Below are 16328 nucleotides of genomic sequence, written 5' to 3'. Positions count from 1 at the left end.
TAACAGATATTTACAGAACATTCCATCCAAAAGCACCAGAATACACATTCTTCTTAAGTGCACACAGAACTTTCTCAAGGTTCCTGTTAGGGGTGATGAAAAGCTTTGGAACCAGACAGTGGTAATTGTTGCACAACATGACGAATGTACTTACTGCCACTGATCCGTACAATTTACCATGGTTACAATGGTAAATTTTATGTGCATTTTACCACCATAATTAAAAAAAAAAAAAAAAAAAAGACAAGCCACCAAGTACAAACAAGTATCTGCAAAGCATATAGGGACAATGAGTTTGATTCAGAATATATGTATCTTTTAAAAATAAATAAGAAAGGGGCGCCTGGGTGGCTCAGTCGGTTAAGCGTCCGACTTCGGCTCAGGTCACGATCTCACGGTCCGCGGGTTCGAGCCCCGCGTCAGGCTCTGGGCTGATGGCTCAGAGCCTGGAGCCTGCTTCCGATTCTGTGTTTCCCTCTCTCTCTGCCCCTCCCCCGTTCATGCTGTGTCTCTCTCTGTCTGAAAAATAAATAAACATTAAAAAAAAAAAATTTAAAAAAAAAATAAGAAATTTTTCTAATTGGGGAAAGAAGGAAAAATATCCAAACAGGCACTTCAACAGAGAGTAAATGCCAATGGACAATGTAAATACACAGACTTGCTCATCTACTGTAGTAACCCAAGAAATGCAGGTTGAAAAGACAGTGAAACACCACTATACACACACCTACTCAGAGGCAGGGGTGAGGCTCAGGGGAAAGGCTCAGGGCGGAGACAGGGAAGTTCCAAAGTCTGAGCAGAAAGTGGGAAGGGGAGGGTCTCCTCTTCCCCATAGTCAACAATGGCTGCCAATACATGTGGATGTTTAATAACTATTTTAAGATCTGAGAATCATAATTGGCCATGAAAACGATTCTAGTGAATTACTCACATAATCCAATTTCTTCATTTTAGAGTAGAAACTGGGGCACTGACTGGGTAAATGACCTCCCCAGGGTCAAATGGGCTGGCACAGCCAATTCTCTCTGCCAATTCATGTTCCACTGTGCCCCAGTGTCTTGAAGTACATGAACAGAAGGGCCAAACTTTGTCACTCCCCACTCATAACCCTCCAAAATCTCCCATCACATTAAAAAACAAAAAATCCAAAGTCTTCTCCATGGCCCCCAAAGATCTCTGGCCTCCTCCACCACTACACCCCACTCCATTCCATTTCAGCCCCTTAGCCTCTCTGCTGTTCCCTGAGCACGGAAGCACCACCTGCCTTTCCTGACGCCTTGCAGTCCCGGTTCCCCTCCCCAAGGACTTCCCCTCCCCCCTGCCTGTCTTTTCTTAAGATCTCTATTCCCTGACCACTGACCAAAGAAAGAAAGAAAGAAAGAACAGAAAGAAAGAAAAGAAAGAAAACCCACAAGCATGCAAGTCCCCACCCCTCCCATCCTGCTTTGCTTTTTTTCAAGGTGGGAGATATTTATTGGTTTATCTGTATGCTGCCTTTCTCCTCTAGAATGTAAGTTCCATGACAGCAGGACATTTGCTTTGTATATGTTTTTGTGTCCTCAGAGCTTGGAACATTATCCACCAAAATAATTGACTGTAGTAATTTTTTAATTGATTCAAGTAAAAAGAGGCATGTTTTTTTTTTGTTTGTTTGTTTTTGTTTGTTTGTTTGCTTATTTGGCTAGAAAATTAAGGTAGAGACGTCTGGGGAACTTCTAAGTCAAATGGCCTACGTTTGAATCTTCTTACTCCACCAATTGGTAGTGATTATGAGTTACAAACTCAGACTTCTCTGCTTTTAAATTTTATATTTCAGTCAATTCAGAAAGTTTGCTGTTATTAGTTATGTACATTCCTCCACCATCAATACTTCCCTGAGGCACACAGTTTAAAATTTGCTCAGCAAAGAAATATTTAATCCTACCCTTTTGAGTATTCCTACTTAGAACTGAAAATGCTTTTATTTTTGCTAACTTTTAAAAAATTAGCAAATTTATCCATTATTTGGATTAAATTTAATAGAAAATAATCCTTTTTATAGCAAAGTTGGTATGGAAAATTGTGCCTCTATGAAATATTTAGAAACAGCATGGTATACTGGTAAGTTACAAAATAGATTCATAATGATCAAGAGCTTGGTTATATATTAACAGCACCTAATTACAACAAACATACAATGAAAAATAACTTATTCACAAGAGTAACTATAACCATAACACACTCAGTAATTCATTTAACAAGAAAAGTATGGTACTTCGGGGCACCTGGATGGCTCAGTCAGTTAAGCATCTGACTCTTGATTTTGGCTCAGGTGATGATCCCACAGTTCGTGAGTTTGAGCCCCGTGTCAGGCTCTGTACTGACAGCTAGGAGCCTACTTGGGATTCTCTCTCTCCCTCTGCCCCTCCCCCACTAGCACATTTTCTCTCTCTCTCTCTCTCAAAATAAATAAACAAACTTAAAAAGAATGTATGGTACTTTAAAAAACAACTCTGAAAGTATTAAAGATAAATTTAACAGATTAAAGTAGATATATAACACTTTGTTCTTGAAAGGAAGACTTCTAAGAACAGAAACCAATTATAGAGGCGATGGTTTACAATGGAGGTGCTTGGGAGTATTTCACTGGCAGAATTGATAGAGGGCGTCAAGTATTAGGACAAATAAAGTCTTTACGCTCTGTAGAAACAGATCAAGGTTTTGAGTGGCCTGAAGCTTATACGCTTTAAGAAGAAGACTTTTTTTTTTTTTTAAGTGCAAAATTATGAATACAAAACTGCTAGGGGGCCTCCCGGAACCTCAGAAAGGGCTCTGGAATGAAAAGTCTCTAATGCTTGCTTTTCTATAACTTCATGGCAGACCCACCTCTGGTGTATGAAAATGTCACACTGAAGCAGCACATTTATCACAGCCAGGATCCCATCATGCTCTCCACTCACAAACATCCAGAGGAAAACATTCAGAGCAGACAGTCCCGGTGAGAGCTCTACCAACACAGGCTCAGAGATGCTGGGATGTGAACTAGCCTTACTCTGAGGCATGCATTTCCACCGGTTACCAGAACCCCCAAATGCAGCTGACTTCAAGCAACAGAGATCAATTCAAAGAGTGGATCCCCTGCGATCCTAGGAGAATGACCCAGTTATGCTTAGCGCAAAAACGTCTAGATCTGAGAAAAGCCAGACTCAAGAGCAAAAACCTTGAAATACATATATAACAAAGACAAAAGTGGGTGAGAGTGCAACGTATCTCATGTGTAGAGCCATAACAGAAACTGCCGGTGCTTATATGGTACCTGCTCTCTGCCAGGAACTTCCCTGGTCACTTCACATACAGCGACCCATTTACTCCTTACCAAAACCTAGGAGGGTAGTCCTACTTTCTCCCCAGTTTGAAGATGAAAAAAATGAGGTGTAGAGATTAAGTAACTTGTCCAAGGTCACACGGCAAAAAGTAACAAATTTAGGATTTGAACCCAGGTAATCTGGCTCCAGAGTCCACAGTGTTAATCTCTCACTCTCTAATGCACAGAAACCCTATTAATTTGGAAATGAGCCTTAGACCACAACTGCAGTTCCCTATAATTAAGTGAGAGCAGACAACTGCTGATAAATTGATTTGAGAACCTCATGGAATACACTATCTCATCCAGTGGATTTGGGTTTTGTTTCCTACAGATGTTTCAGTCATCACATCCGTCCTTAAAAAGTGATCAAATGGGACATCTGAAAATAAAGAAATGACCCAGTAAAAAAAAATAAAAATAAAACGGGGCACCTGGCTGGCTCAGTCAGAAGAGCATGCGCCTCTCGATCTCGGGTCATGAGTTCAAGCCCCATGTTGGGTGTAGAGATTACTTAAATAAATAAAACTTAAAAATAAAATTCTGGGGTGCCTGGGTGGCTCAGTCGGTTAAGTGTCTGACTCTTGATTGCAGCTCAGATCACGATCACACGGTTCACGAGATCAAGCCCCGCATTGGGCTCTGTGCTGACAGTGTGGTGCCTGCTTGGGACCCTCTCTCTCTCAGAAATAAACATTTTCTTTAAAAAAAGAAAAATTCTGAATTACATATTTGATCTTTAGCATGAAGCTACTCACCTTTTTCCGGGACAATTCAAATCTGTACCATTTATTTTGATGTTGTACTATAGTCAATCCTAGTCGGGACTGAATCGACCTAAAACTCCATTTGCTTAACTCATAAAAAATGTTAAACAAACTTAATATACTATGGTAGATTTATAGGGGGTCCTTTCCAGCTGTGACACTGTTCTCTCCTGTTGGGATTGACTATGAGTGATTAAATTCACATTTAATTGAGTTACTTGTGAGTTTTTTCTGTGAAGAATCAAGTATTTATGAAATGAACTGTTTGTTTAACCAAACCCACCTTAAAGTTCTTAAGGGTTACCGTCTAAGCATAACCCTTTTCAACCTCTTTCACACAACCATTCACAGAAATCTTTTCTCTCTGTAGGTCTCTCTTCCACAAACTCTAATTTACTTGTATGCATAGGACTCCCACCTCACAGGGGGGCAGTGAGGAAAAAAAGAAACACAAACCATCAAGGTTGAAAGAAATGCCTTTTGAAGGTCTGATACACAGAGCCAAAGCAGGGAAGGAGGAAGGAAACCATGTATACAGGTGGTCAGTGAAGTTATGTTTAAGGAAGTCAGTCCCCCTTTGCGGTCATTAGCACAATGTGGTTTAACAGACAGCACATTAGCCAGAAAGATAAGACATCTTGGTTCATCTAGTCAGATGGGATGTCAATTCAGAGAAGGTGACCTGGCTTTGTCCCCTAGTTTCTTCACTTGCAAAGTAAATAGTGCAAAAGTTTGTTGGTTATCTGCAGGTACGCTTCACGGAGATGCTAGCGAGTACACAGTATCGCAATATGTATGCAAAACACTTGCGCTTTTGTGAAATCTAAGCCAACTAAAATTTAACAACAGAAGGAAACCTTGAAATCCTGTCTGTGCAACCACCCCCTATCACCCCTGGAAACCCAAGGGCAAGTGAAGTGTAAGAGTCCCAGATACTCCAGAAATACACAGGCGAGGGCAAACAGTGGGGTGTGAGGATGGGAACTCCAGCTTCACAGCCCAGTGGATGCAGTGGAATAAAGTCTGTCATTACGAGCCCGCGAAAGCAGAACTACAACTTAAGCAGCCTGTAAGCTTAACGGAGCCAGAGTCCTGCACCCTCTAATTCCTCCATCCCTAGCACACTGTATGTACTCGAAATCCTTCAAATAATGAGTAAGACAAATGACGTGAGGCCCGTGTAACAAATAAAAGTGTCTGGACTGGGGCGCCTGGGTGGCTCAGTCGGCTGAGTGTCCAACTTCGGCTCAGGTCATGACCTCGAGGTCCGTGGGTTCTAGCCCCGTGTCGGGCTCTGTGCTGACAGCTCAGAGCCTGGAGCCTGCTTCAGATCCTGTGTCTCCCCTTCTCTGTCCCTCCCTGGGTCACACGCTGGTTCTCTCTCTCTCTCTCTCCAAAATAAATAAACATAAAAATTTTTTTTTCAAAACTTAAAAAGGTAAATGAGCTTTAGTAATAAGACTACACCGTTTTCAATTATCTGAAGTAGTAATCGTCAAACTTTAATATTTTATCTCAGAAGTACAGTATATTCACAAAATTCAAAGGCCATTAATGGCAGGAGTTCTAAGAGTCACAGAATGAATTGCTGAACAAGACAGGTGTTTCTAAGCTCCCTTTTATAGATAATTCCCTGTGTGTGCCTGACCAGTTTCAACCATGCTAAGATGCAGCATGTCCTAAACAACCTAGAAACAACTCAAAATGGAGTTTCACTTTCTCAAACTGCTGTATGACTTCTGACAGTTCAGACTCCCATAGTTGAAAATAACGTCCACATTTTAGTTTGGAGAAATGCAGCTTTGTTTCTAAATTAAATAAGAGATCATGACCTGAGCCGAAGTCGGCCGCCCAACCGACTGAGCCACCCAGGCGCCCCTATTCTGGGTATTTCATATAAATGGAATCATATGTTACTTTTTGTGTCTGGCTTCTTTCACTTAGCATAATGTTTTCTAGGTTCATTCATATTGCAGCATGTATCAGTACCTCATTCGTTTTTATATCTAAATAATATTCTATTATATGGATATACCACATTTTGTTTATTCATTCATCTGTTCATGGATATTTAGGTTGTTTTCACCTTTTGGCTACTGTGAATAGAGCTGCTCTGCATATTCACTTACAAGTTTTTGTGTAGACCTACATTTTCATTTCTCTTGCTGGGTCATTGGGTAACTCTGTTTAACATTTTTAGGAACTGCTAGCCAATTTTCCAAAGGGGCTGCAATTTTTTTATATCACCCCCCCCCCCACCCCAGGCATGTATGGGGGTTCTAATTTCTCTACATCCTCACTAAGCCACTTGTTATTATCTGTGTTGTTGATTCTAGCCATCCTACTTAGTGTGAAGAGGTAACTCGTTGTGGTTTTGATTTGCATTTCCTTTATGGCTAATAGTGTTGAACATCTTTTCATGCAGCCTATTTCTTTTTAAAATGCAGATGTGCTTGCTGTTTTTGGTTAGGCAGAAAAACCTGTTTGACAGGAACTCCATCTTTTTTTGTCTTTTTTTTTTTTTTTTTATGAAGTAGACACTGGAGAGAGTGGGCAAAGGGAGCCTCATTTAGGGCTGCCTGGCATTGTGCAACGTGGCTGCTGTACGGCTGGAGGGCTGCCGTTCACCTGTTAGCCTGAAGAGGAAAGAATATAATGTTATTGAGGGTCTAGCACCTATTGAATGTTCACCACAGTCTTCTGAGGCAGGTGTTACTATCTTATTTTCAGAGAAATCCAAGGTTTAGAGAACACATTAAGGAACTCAGTGATTCACAGCTAATAAATGTCAAAGTGTTGACATTTGAGTACAAAGCATATTATTGTACTCATTACTATCATTTGTCACAGCAAAAGGGTACAAAGCAAAATCAGCAGAAGGAAAAGGCACATGGGGTAAAGTCCAGAGGAGACCAGGCACAAGCTTGCAGGACCCCTTTTCTCAGTGGAGTCCCATAGGACCTGCTTAAAAACTCCCTCAGTGAGTTGTCTACCAGGAAGCTCATTAGAGACCCAGTGCCCAAGCTTTTTTTGTTTTTTTGTTTTTGTTTTTTTTGTTGGGGACTGGTTGGGGATATAGGCACCCTCTGTCTAGCATGCACCACATTGCAGACACCAGAAGGCAAAGCAGGTGCTCAGCATAAACCATATTGTTTGTACCAATAGTTTAGGCACAAAGAGCTATTCTTACCAGTGCTGGGCATGGTGGGATCTTCCCAAAGTCCAGGTTCCCAGAAGCCAGCCAGTGGCCGGCTGTAGAAAGGCAAGTAGACCTTTCTAAGAATAGCAGTCTCGAGCCTGCTCTGTTAACTCTTTTCCGCACACTAACTAAATGCAAAAATAGGAGAGAAAATTGAGAAAGTCCAGAGACTATGCCTGCTTGTATCTTATTATATCTGCCTTTGCCTCCTAGCGCTTGTATAGAATTGATATATGGTAGGTTTCTAATAATGGCTCACTGAGTTGTGCGCATCCTCGTTTTGATACGCGGCTTCTGTGTGTGTGTGTGTGTGCGTGTGTGCTGTCTGTAAAGCCTCGGTGCTTAAAAGGTTCTGTGTTGACCTAAATCATGATTAATTATGACTGCTTAGCCCAGACATCTCACTGTAGCTCATCACCCTACTCTGAATTCTCGGTGGCTTTTCTCTCCTGAAAGACCTTCGTTTGAAATACTGAGGTTTGCCATTCGTGTCTCGAGTGGAAATATTGTTTCTTTTGTTCCAGTGGCCCCAGACTTCAGACTCACTTTTACATCAGTGAACTTTGACTAAAAATGGAACAGTTTCCTCCACCTGATCTCCTCTGTGTCTGGGTCCTGTGTTGGGGTCACACCTTGCTTTGTTCTCACGAGCAGGGGCTGACTGAATTTTCTGCGTGCTATCCAGTTGTCTCAAGCACATTCAAAGGGGCTTTGCCGAAGAGGAACAGTTCTGGGAAAGAGCTGGGCAGGGTACCATGAGCTGACTAAAACCCAGGTTCCTTTTTTTCTGGGTTACCAGACAGACCAGTTAAAGAAAAGAAAGCTTACCTTCTCTTTGGCCTGCTCTCTCAGTTTTCAAGTGAAGTAGAAATGATTTTCCTGCCCATGGTTTTGCATAATTATTTTTCCACTAATTATGTTAATGTCATGACTGGAAATGTTCTTTATTTAGAGTTAAGAAAAGCAAATTTTCTGAATAAAACAAGAAGCATTGGTTATGATGTTAGACGGCTAGTGTCCAAATCCCAGATTCTGTTACCCACCAGTTTATATGATGCTAGATTAAAGTGAACCTAGCCACTTTGCACCTCAGTTTTGTCATCTGTAAAACAGGGACTATAGTAGTTACTACCTCATAGGGTTGTAGTGAGACTCAATTGAGATATGCATCTAAAACTTGCACTAAACGAATTTAAAGCAAAGTCTGCCATATAGTGAGTCTTGAAGAAAAGTTCGTAATATCGCCCTTACTGTTAAACCCTCAGTCTATGTAAAACTCTGTTCTCTCTTTTTGACTGTTTATGCTGCTTTGAGTAAATTAAATTCCTTACCCTCTACCCCGTACTCCTTTAAAACTTTATTTAATTAACAATGGAAATTTTAAGATAACTGTTTGAAGCAAGTTCCAGTATGGAGAATAAAAGCCTGTTCACCATAAGACAAGCCTGGAATATGCTGGAATCAGATAGCCCAGGAATGCGCCTGTAACTCTGACTTTGAGAGCTGACCAACCACTGACTGGGCTCTTGGTTTTTCTGGGGGGAAAGGAGACTACTTCTCTTCTTCCCTTGGAATGTAGCCCTGTCCAAGTCTCGAGTCTCACAGCCTCCTTCTGCCAGGCCGGACTCTGAGAACATTCTGGTTTCCCTATTCCTTTCTCTTCTTTCCTTTTCCTTCTTGTGGCCTGCTTGTGTCTCTTAGATCCTGCTGACTTGTTCTTACATCACCAGCTAGAAGTGACCTCCCTGCCCGTGTGATAGCCTCCAAGCCCTTCTTGTTCATGCAGTGAATAATTGGCATTTATTTCCTCATGCGAACTTCCTTTCTGGCTGCTCGTTCTTGTCCGCTTCAAGAGTTGGTATTCCTTGAGGTTCTATTCTAGGGCCTTTTTTCCCATTCTGTACTTGCCCTAAAAGGCATTGTCCATTCCAGTGGCTTCGGTTAGCATCTGTGTGCTTACTGATGACTTCTCCAATCTATATTTCCCAGCCTGATGTCTATCCTGTGGTCTAAGAGTTTCCTCAGGCATCTCAACTCCAAAATGTATGAAAAGATGTTCAGGATGTCCCCATCATGCTGGCTCAGTAATTGCACCATGCTCTACCCAGTTGCTGGTGCCAGAAACCTGGGAGTTGGTCTGAAGTTACCCCTCTCCCTTACCCTCTCTCATGTCTGGACTCCCAACAGGGTTTGCTGATTCTGCCTTCTAAATATATCTCAGTCTTGCCCTTCTCCCTCTCTCTATACCACCAGGATCCAAGCTGTCACTGCCTCTTCTTGGATAAATACAGTAGCCCTTGTATCAGTTAGAATTAACTTAGGCCATATATCACATAGGACACCTAAGTAATAGTAGCTTAAACAAAACAGAACTTTTTTTTTCAATGTGGGGGTGGAAAAAGACCGGAAGCAGGCTGTCCTGAATGGGTGTGGTGGATCCAACCCAGGCACCTTGGATCCTGGCTTTCCCTTCCATTGTCTTAGCTTATATCTTTCATTTTGGCCCAAGATGACTGCTGGAGTTCCAGCCATCTTGACTGCATTGCAGGCTGGAAGAAGGAAGAAAGACAGAAAAGCAAGAAAGGACTTTTCCTATCCGAGTTAAGTCCCTTTAACAGTTTTCCCTTATGCTCCACATAGGATTTCCACCTAGATCTCATTGACTAGAATGTAGCCGCATGGCCATACCTGGCTGCAGAGGGTGCTGAGAAATAGTCTTTTAGACTCAGTATCAATGTACCCAAGTAAAAGTCAGGGTTCTGTTACTGATGAGAAATGGATACGGTGGGCAGACAACTAGGGATCTCTGCCATGTTCTACTATACTCCTCTTTTCATGTTGTGCTCTCTCCAGTCTGTTGTACCTGAAGGCCATAGTGATCTTTAAAAACACAAATATAGCCATGTCCCTCTCCTGCTTCAAGCCCTTCAGGAGCTTCTTGTTTCCCCAGTTCAAATCTTAAAAATCCTCAGTATGGCCTATGGTCCAACAGCCTGCCTGCCTGTCTACATTAATCTGCAATTCCTTCTGTTCCTCACTCTAGCGTTCCAGCTCACCAGTCTTTCTGTTCCCTGAAAGCACCCAGCTCCTTTCCACCTTTACAGCTTATACGTTTGCTGTGTCCTCTGTCTAGAATCCATATTTTCCCTCCCTTAACTGGCTAACATCTCCTTTAGCTTTCAGCTTAAATATCACTTACTCAGTACAAACTCTCTGATCCCCCAGGTTAGATTAATTTTCCCTGTATAATATCATCTTTCACTTTTACCTTTTTTTAAGTTTATTTATTTATTTTGAGTCAGAGAGAGAGAGAGAGAGAGGAAGAGGAGGGGCAGAGAGAGAGGGAGAGAGAATCCCAAGCAGGCCTACACTATTAGCACGAAGCCAGACTTGGGACTCGAACCCATGAACTTCAAGATCGTGACCTGAACCTAAACCAAGAGTCAGATGCTTAACGGACTGAGCCACCCATGTGCCCCTTTTACTTTTACTTTGTATCTCCTATCTCTATGTAATAAATTATTGGTGCAATTATTTTTTCAGTCTTTCCCTAATCTCTAAACTTCACAAGGCAGGTGAGGGCATTGCTTAGCGACCTGTGGCAAATAATAAATGATTAGTAAATGAGTGAATGGGATCCAGGTTCAAGGATGTATATGATGGATTTATTCCAAATCATGTTAAAGAGAGATATAAGAGAAAGACATAAAGACAGGTATCTCGCTATGTAGTCAGATACTCAGGATCAGGTGTGAGTAAGAAGTTGGGATTAGTAAGAAGTAAATCTGAAATCATCAGATCTAGTCCAGTGAAGACTGTTTATCTTCTAGGGAGGCGGCTTCCTAAGGGACCGTGTAGTGGGCTTTGAAGCCAGATAGATCTGCTCTGAATCCTGATCTGTCATTTACCAGCTGTGACATCAGGCAGTTAATAAAACTCTGAGTCACATTTTCTTTCTCTGGAAATGGAGGAAATACCTACCCTGCAAGGCTATTTGTTTATGAGTATCTGGCAAATGGAATATTACAAATTATTGTATCTGATGGGCCAGAAAACACCTTAAGAAGCTAATTTCTACTTTAAAAGCAGAGACAGTGGAGAACATTCTTTCTTTCACTTCCAGGTCATTCTGGGTACACATCTTTTTGCATAATGAAAATAAAGATTGCTTTTTGGTCTCGGGAACAGAAGGGCTTTGGAACCTTTTGTAAGCCTCCCCCCCCGATTATTTATTTAAAATGTTTATTTTTGAGAGAGACAGAGCATGTGTGGGCGAGGGACAGAGAGGGGGACACAGAATCTGAAGCAGGCTCCAGGCTCCAAGCTGTCAGCACAGAGCTTGACGTGGGGCTTGAACCCACAAACCGCATGATTATGACCTGAGCTGAAGTAGGATGCTTAACTGACTGAACCACTCAGGTGCCCCCCCGCCCTTTTTTAAATTTACTAAACTTCCATAGTGCTTACCTTATATTATGCAAGGTCTTACATGCTTCATAATCATTAACTTTAATCCTCTTAACTTTGTAAGGAAGATACCGTTTTCATTCCCGTTTTACAGCTTGCTCAAGGTTACAGAGCCAGCCACGGCAAAGCCAGGATCCCAGCCCAGACTGTCTGATTCTCAAGCTCTGAACCATTACGCTGCACTGCTTCTGGGTAATTTTGTGAGACTTTCTGGCTGGCTAAATGGTGTGTTAACCTAAGGATCAGACCCGTATTTGATCTTTGTATTAACCAGACCATGAATTAGCCTTTAAGGAAGCCCGACAGACTGGTAAAAGTGTGTTCTTTGTAACATTACTCTTCTGCCCTGAAAGAAGAGAGACTTTGACCAAATTTTGACCAAGTGTGCTCTCTGCTACTGTGTGTGAAGGCTGTGAGTTGCCAGAGATTAACTGTTTCTAACGTAAAAAGGAAGTGCTAATCTAGTTGCTTGCTGATTCAGTATTGGTTTCATACTATAAGACAGAACTAAAATAACAGCCTCAAAGAATAAAAATAGTACAGTCACATGAAGCATCAACCGTCCTTTTTCAAAACAGGATTTAAAAACATGGGTTGTAAAACCCATGAAGTAAAAGGTTAATCTCTTTTTTTCTGGTTGGAGAGAGTAGATATGGGTAGACACTCGTCTGTTCTATTGTGTCCCTCTGTAATTTTAGGGTATTGATGCTGTTAAGACCCAAGGAAGAATCTCATTCATGCCAGTTTATTTTATAAGTCAAATTTGGCATCATTCTCTGGAGTCTAGAAGGTAGGTAGGAGGGACTTTTCTTAAATAGAACTAGTGGCTTTTGCTTTTATTTTCCCTAAGGGTTAATATGGTTTTGAAAAAGAACATTAATAGCTAAACTTATTGAGCACTTACCACTTGTCAGTTTTATTCCAAGAGCTTCATATAACTTGACTTTTTTTTTTTTTTTAACGTTTATTTATTATTGAGAGACAGAGAGAGACAGAGCATGGGCATTGGAGGGGCAGAGAGAGAGGGAGACGCAGAACCTGAAGCAGGCTCCAGGCTCCAAGCTGCCAGCACCTAGAGCCCGACGTGGGGCTCGAACTCACGAACTGTGAGCCGAAGTTGGAGGCTTAACCGACCGAGCCACCCAGGCGCCCCAATATGACTTGACTTTTTAAGTTTACAGCAACCGTATGAAGTTGTTTGCTAGTACTCATCCCGTTGTATAGCTAGAGAAACTGAAGCCCAGAGAAGTTAAGTGACTTGTTCAAGGGGATACAGCAAGTAAGTGGCAGAGCCGGGATCCAAACTCAGGCAGTCTGGCTGCAGCGTCTTTGCTCTTGAGCATTAAGAACTTTGTTGTGGAATCCTGCTGGCTCTTAGTCTAAGGGGATAAAGCAAAGGATAGTGGTTCATCCTTTTATTTGTCAAAAAGCTACCCACTTTTTCTTTCCCCGAAGAACAGTCCCACCAAGTGACAGAACCAGGCTCAGCTTTCTGTCTTCAGCAGTGGGAACCCTTGCATATTAAAATATAATCCCTTGAGGCCACAGTTCCTCATTGCCTGGAAGATTAATGACGCAACTCCTCAGCACTCCATGCAGAGCCATTCATAACCTGATCCTGACTCACCTTCCCAGTCTCATCTCCTGCCTCTTCCGCCCGTCCCTCCGTTCGTTGGAAAACACTACACACCACCAGGCTTGCCCTGCCATGTTCTTTTGTAGTGACCGACCTTCGCTTGTGAGGTGTCCTATGTAAAATCATCTCTCCTTTCTTTGCTGGGAAAACTCTCATTTGCGATTCAAGGCTCTGCTCGAAGAGGCAGCTCATCTGTGCAGCCTTCTCAGACTCTTTTTCTGGAAGAATTAACCTCTTCTTCCTTTATGTCCCACTGCGTTTTGCTCAGTGAAGAACTTTCCATATTGCCTTATGAGTAATCATTTCTTGCCACTCAGGTGGAAATTCCTGGGGAGGAGAGCAGACGCTGCAGAAATATTGACTAAAAGAGTGAAGGGCTGAGGTGGCGTGAGAGAGACGATAGAAAGGCGTGAGGAGATTTCAGTTAATTCCTAGCCTTGTCTGTTATCTTGTCTATGGACTATATAAGACTTTTTGATTTGGGGACGTAAACTATTCAGTGTGACCTGCTTTCTTTCATAACCAGGAATGAAAAATTTCCAAATTGTGAAGTTCACAAGGAAACCTCTGTCAACAGGAAAACAGCTATCAAGTTAGCGATCAAAATAGTGTATGATTTAAAAGAGCTGCTATTATTCTAGATTAACTGTCTGATTTTTTTTTTTTTTTTTTTTGAGAGAGAGAGAGTGCAAGCAGGGGAGGGGCAAAGGGAGATAGAGAGAGAATCCCATGCAAGCTCCATGCTTTGCATGGGGCTCGATCTCACGACTATGAGATCATGACCTGAGCTGAAATGAAGAGTCAGACAGTTAACCAACTGAGCCACCCATGCGTCCCAACTGTCAGATTTTTAAAATTTGGTTAAGTTAAATCTAATACAAATTCCAACAGTTTCCTGGGTCGTCAATACCAATCGTTGACTGGGTTCTGACCATGCTGGGTGCTGTTGGTAATCACACCAGAGAATGGGCACCATTCCCATTCTCACGCAATGTTCAGTCTGTTTCAGGCATCGGCTATGTAACAAGAGCCTCACAAATCATAACTGTGGTTATAATTAAGCAGAAGTTAGGAAAAGTACAAATGGTTTGTATTTCAGAGTATGAAGTGTGTGAGTAGGATGAAAGTGTGCTAAATATACAAAATGTATTAAGTTGATCAGAAATCACCAATATTTGATCATTTTGGACTTACAGTTTCTTATGGTTTGACATGATATTACCTTAGTGAATTGATGAAAAAAGCCACCTCTCTTTCTGAATCCACTTTAAAGCCTGTGCATGGTAATACGGAGGTTTCAGATGTACTCACTGTACTTACTACAATAACTCCTACATGTTCCTCGAAAGCCTTCCAAGGCTGGTTGCTGTCTAGGTGGAGTGAAGCATCACACCCTCCAGAAGGGAGGTGAGGGAATGAGGAAGAGAAAACCAAACAGACCTTGTCCCCGTTGCAAGTGCTGGTGGGCTCACAGGGAGTGGCCTTGCTCTCTGGGCCATGGGGATTTTGTATTTGGCATTGGGGGCATCTCTTAGAATGTATTCTGCAACACGGATTAACTTTTGCCAGAGTATTAAAAAGTTAATTGCATTAGTGATCATAAACTGAGAGGGGATGAATAGTTTCACTATGGCCCTCAGCTGTGATAGCCAATAAAGAGCATAGCAGTACAGCCTGGACTTCTGTATCTTCGTTTGCCCTTGGTCAGTTGTTTGACCTCAGTGCTCCATTTACTCAATTATAAAATGCAGATGCTAAATAACTCATTACTTCAACAGGGTCAGCGGTTCTGTAATTAATTACTGAGCACTTTGAGATTGCTGGATGCAAGAAGCTGTGTGAATGTGACCACTAAGAGCAGTTGTGTTAACATCTGGGATCGTTTCTTCTTCTGAATCTGGTGGAGACATTACCGCAAGTATAGCCAAAGCTTTCTTAGTGGCAATTAAATAAAGTGATCAAATCTACTTTTTTTCCAATTTGTAATGGACACTTCTTATATTCTCACAAAAAATTTTCTATAGGTAGATCCTATAACTTTGATCAAGATTTTGAAAAATGTGATGGAGAGGGGCACCTGGTTGGCTCATTCAGTTAAGCATCTGACTTCAGCTCAGATCATGATCTCATGGTTTGTGAGTTCGAGCTCCACATTGGGCTCTCTGCTGTCAGTGTGGAGCCTGCTTCAGATCCTCTGTCCCTGTCTCTCTCTGCCCCTCCCCCGTAGTTCGTTCTCTCTCTCTCTCTCTCTCTCTCTCTCTCTCTCTCCCACACACACACCCCCTCTCAAAAATATATAGACATTAGGGGCACCTGGGTGGCTCAGTTAGTTCAGCATCCGACTCTTGGTGTTGGCTCAGGTCATGATCTCAGGGTTTCGTGAGTTCGAGCCCCGTGTGGGGCTCTGCACTGGTAACGTGGAGCCTGCTTAGGACTCTCTCCCTCTGCCCCTTCCCCACTTGGCTGTCTCTGTCTCTCTCAAAATCAATAAACTTAAAAAAAAAAATAAAGAAACATTAAAAAAATGTGATGGAGAGAAGTATTTTTTAGCCTTTTATTACAAAAAGTTTCAAACATACTCAAGAGTAGAGAGGGTAGTCAGGTGACCTCCAAGTACCCAGCACCCAGCTACCTAACCCTGACTCACGCTTCCCTCCACCTCCGTGGTCGTGTAGCAAATCCCTCCCACTCTCGTTACCCAGTAGAAGTCCTGTCCTTTCCTCTACAGTTGCTTTAGCGTCCATCTGCAGAAGACAGGGAGTACTCATCTTACGTAGAACCTTAATGCTCTCACCCCTAAACATATCAAGAGAGCTTCCATGATGTCATCAAGCATCCAGTCAATAGAAGAAATTGTTTTGTTTCGTTGTAATATTTATTTATTTATTTTGAGAAAGAAAGAACAAACAGGAGAGA

At 42.1% G+C, this 16328-nt stretch overlaps 1 protein-coding gene across 3 annotated transcripts in view; it reads left to right on the top strand.

The window, feature by feature from the left end:
* Positions 1-16328, top strand: part of TEC (tec protein tyrosine kinase) — a 123515-nt gene that overhangs the window by 54492 nt on the left and 52695 nt on the right. The gene's annotated exons all lie outside the window — the stretch shown is intronic.

Source organism: Panthera onca, chromosome B1 (genome assembly GCF_046562875.1).
Source record: "Panthera onca isolate mPanOnc1 chromosome B1, mPanOnc1 haplotype 2, whole genome shotgun sequence".
In the NCBI taxonomy this organism is placed as follows: Eukaryota; Metazoa; Chordata; class Mammalia; order Carnivora; family Felidae; genus Panthera; species Panthera onca.
Note: the sequence above shows the minus strand (reverse complement) of the source record. Positions and strands in the feature narration are given on the sequence as shown.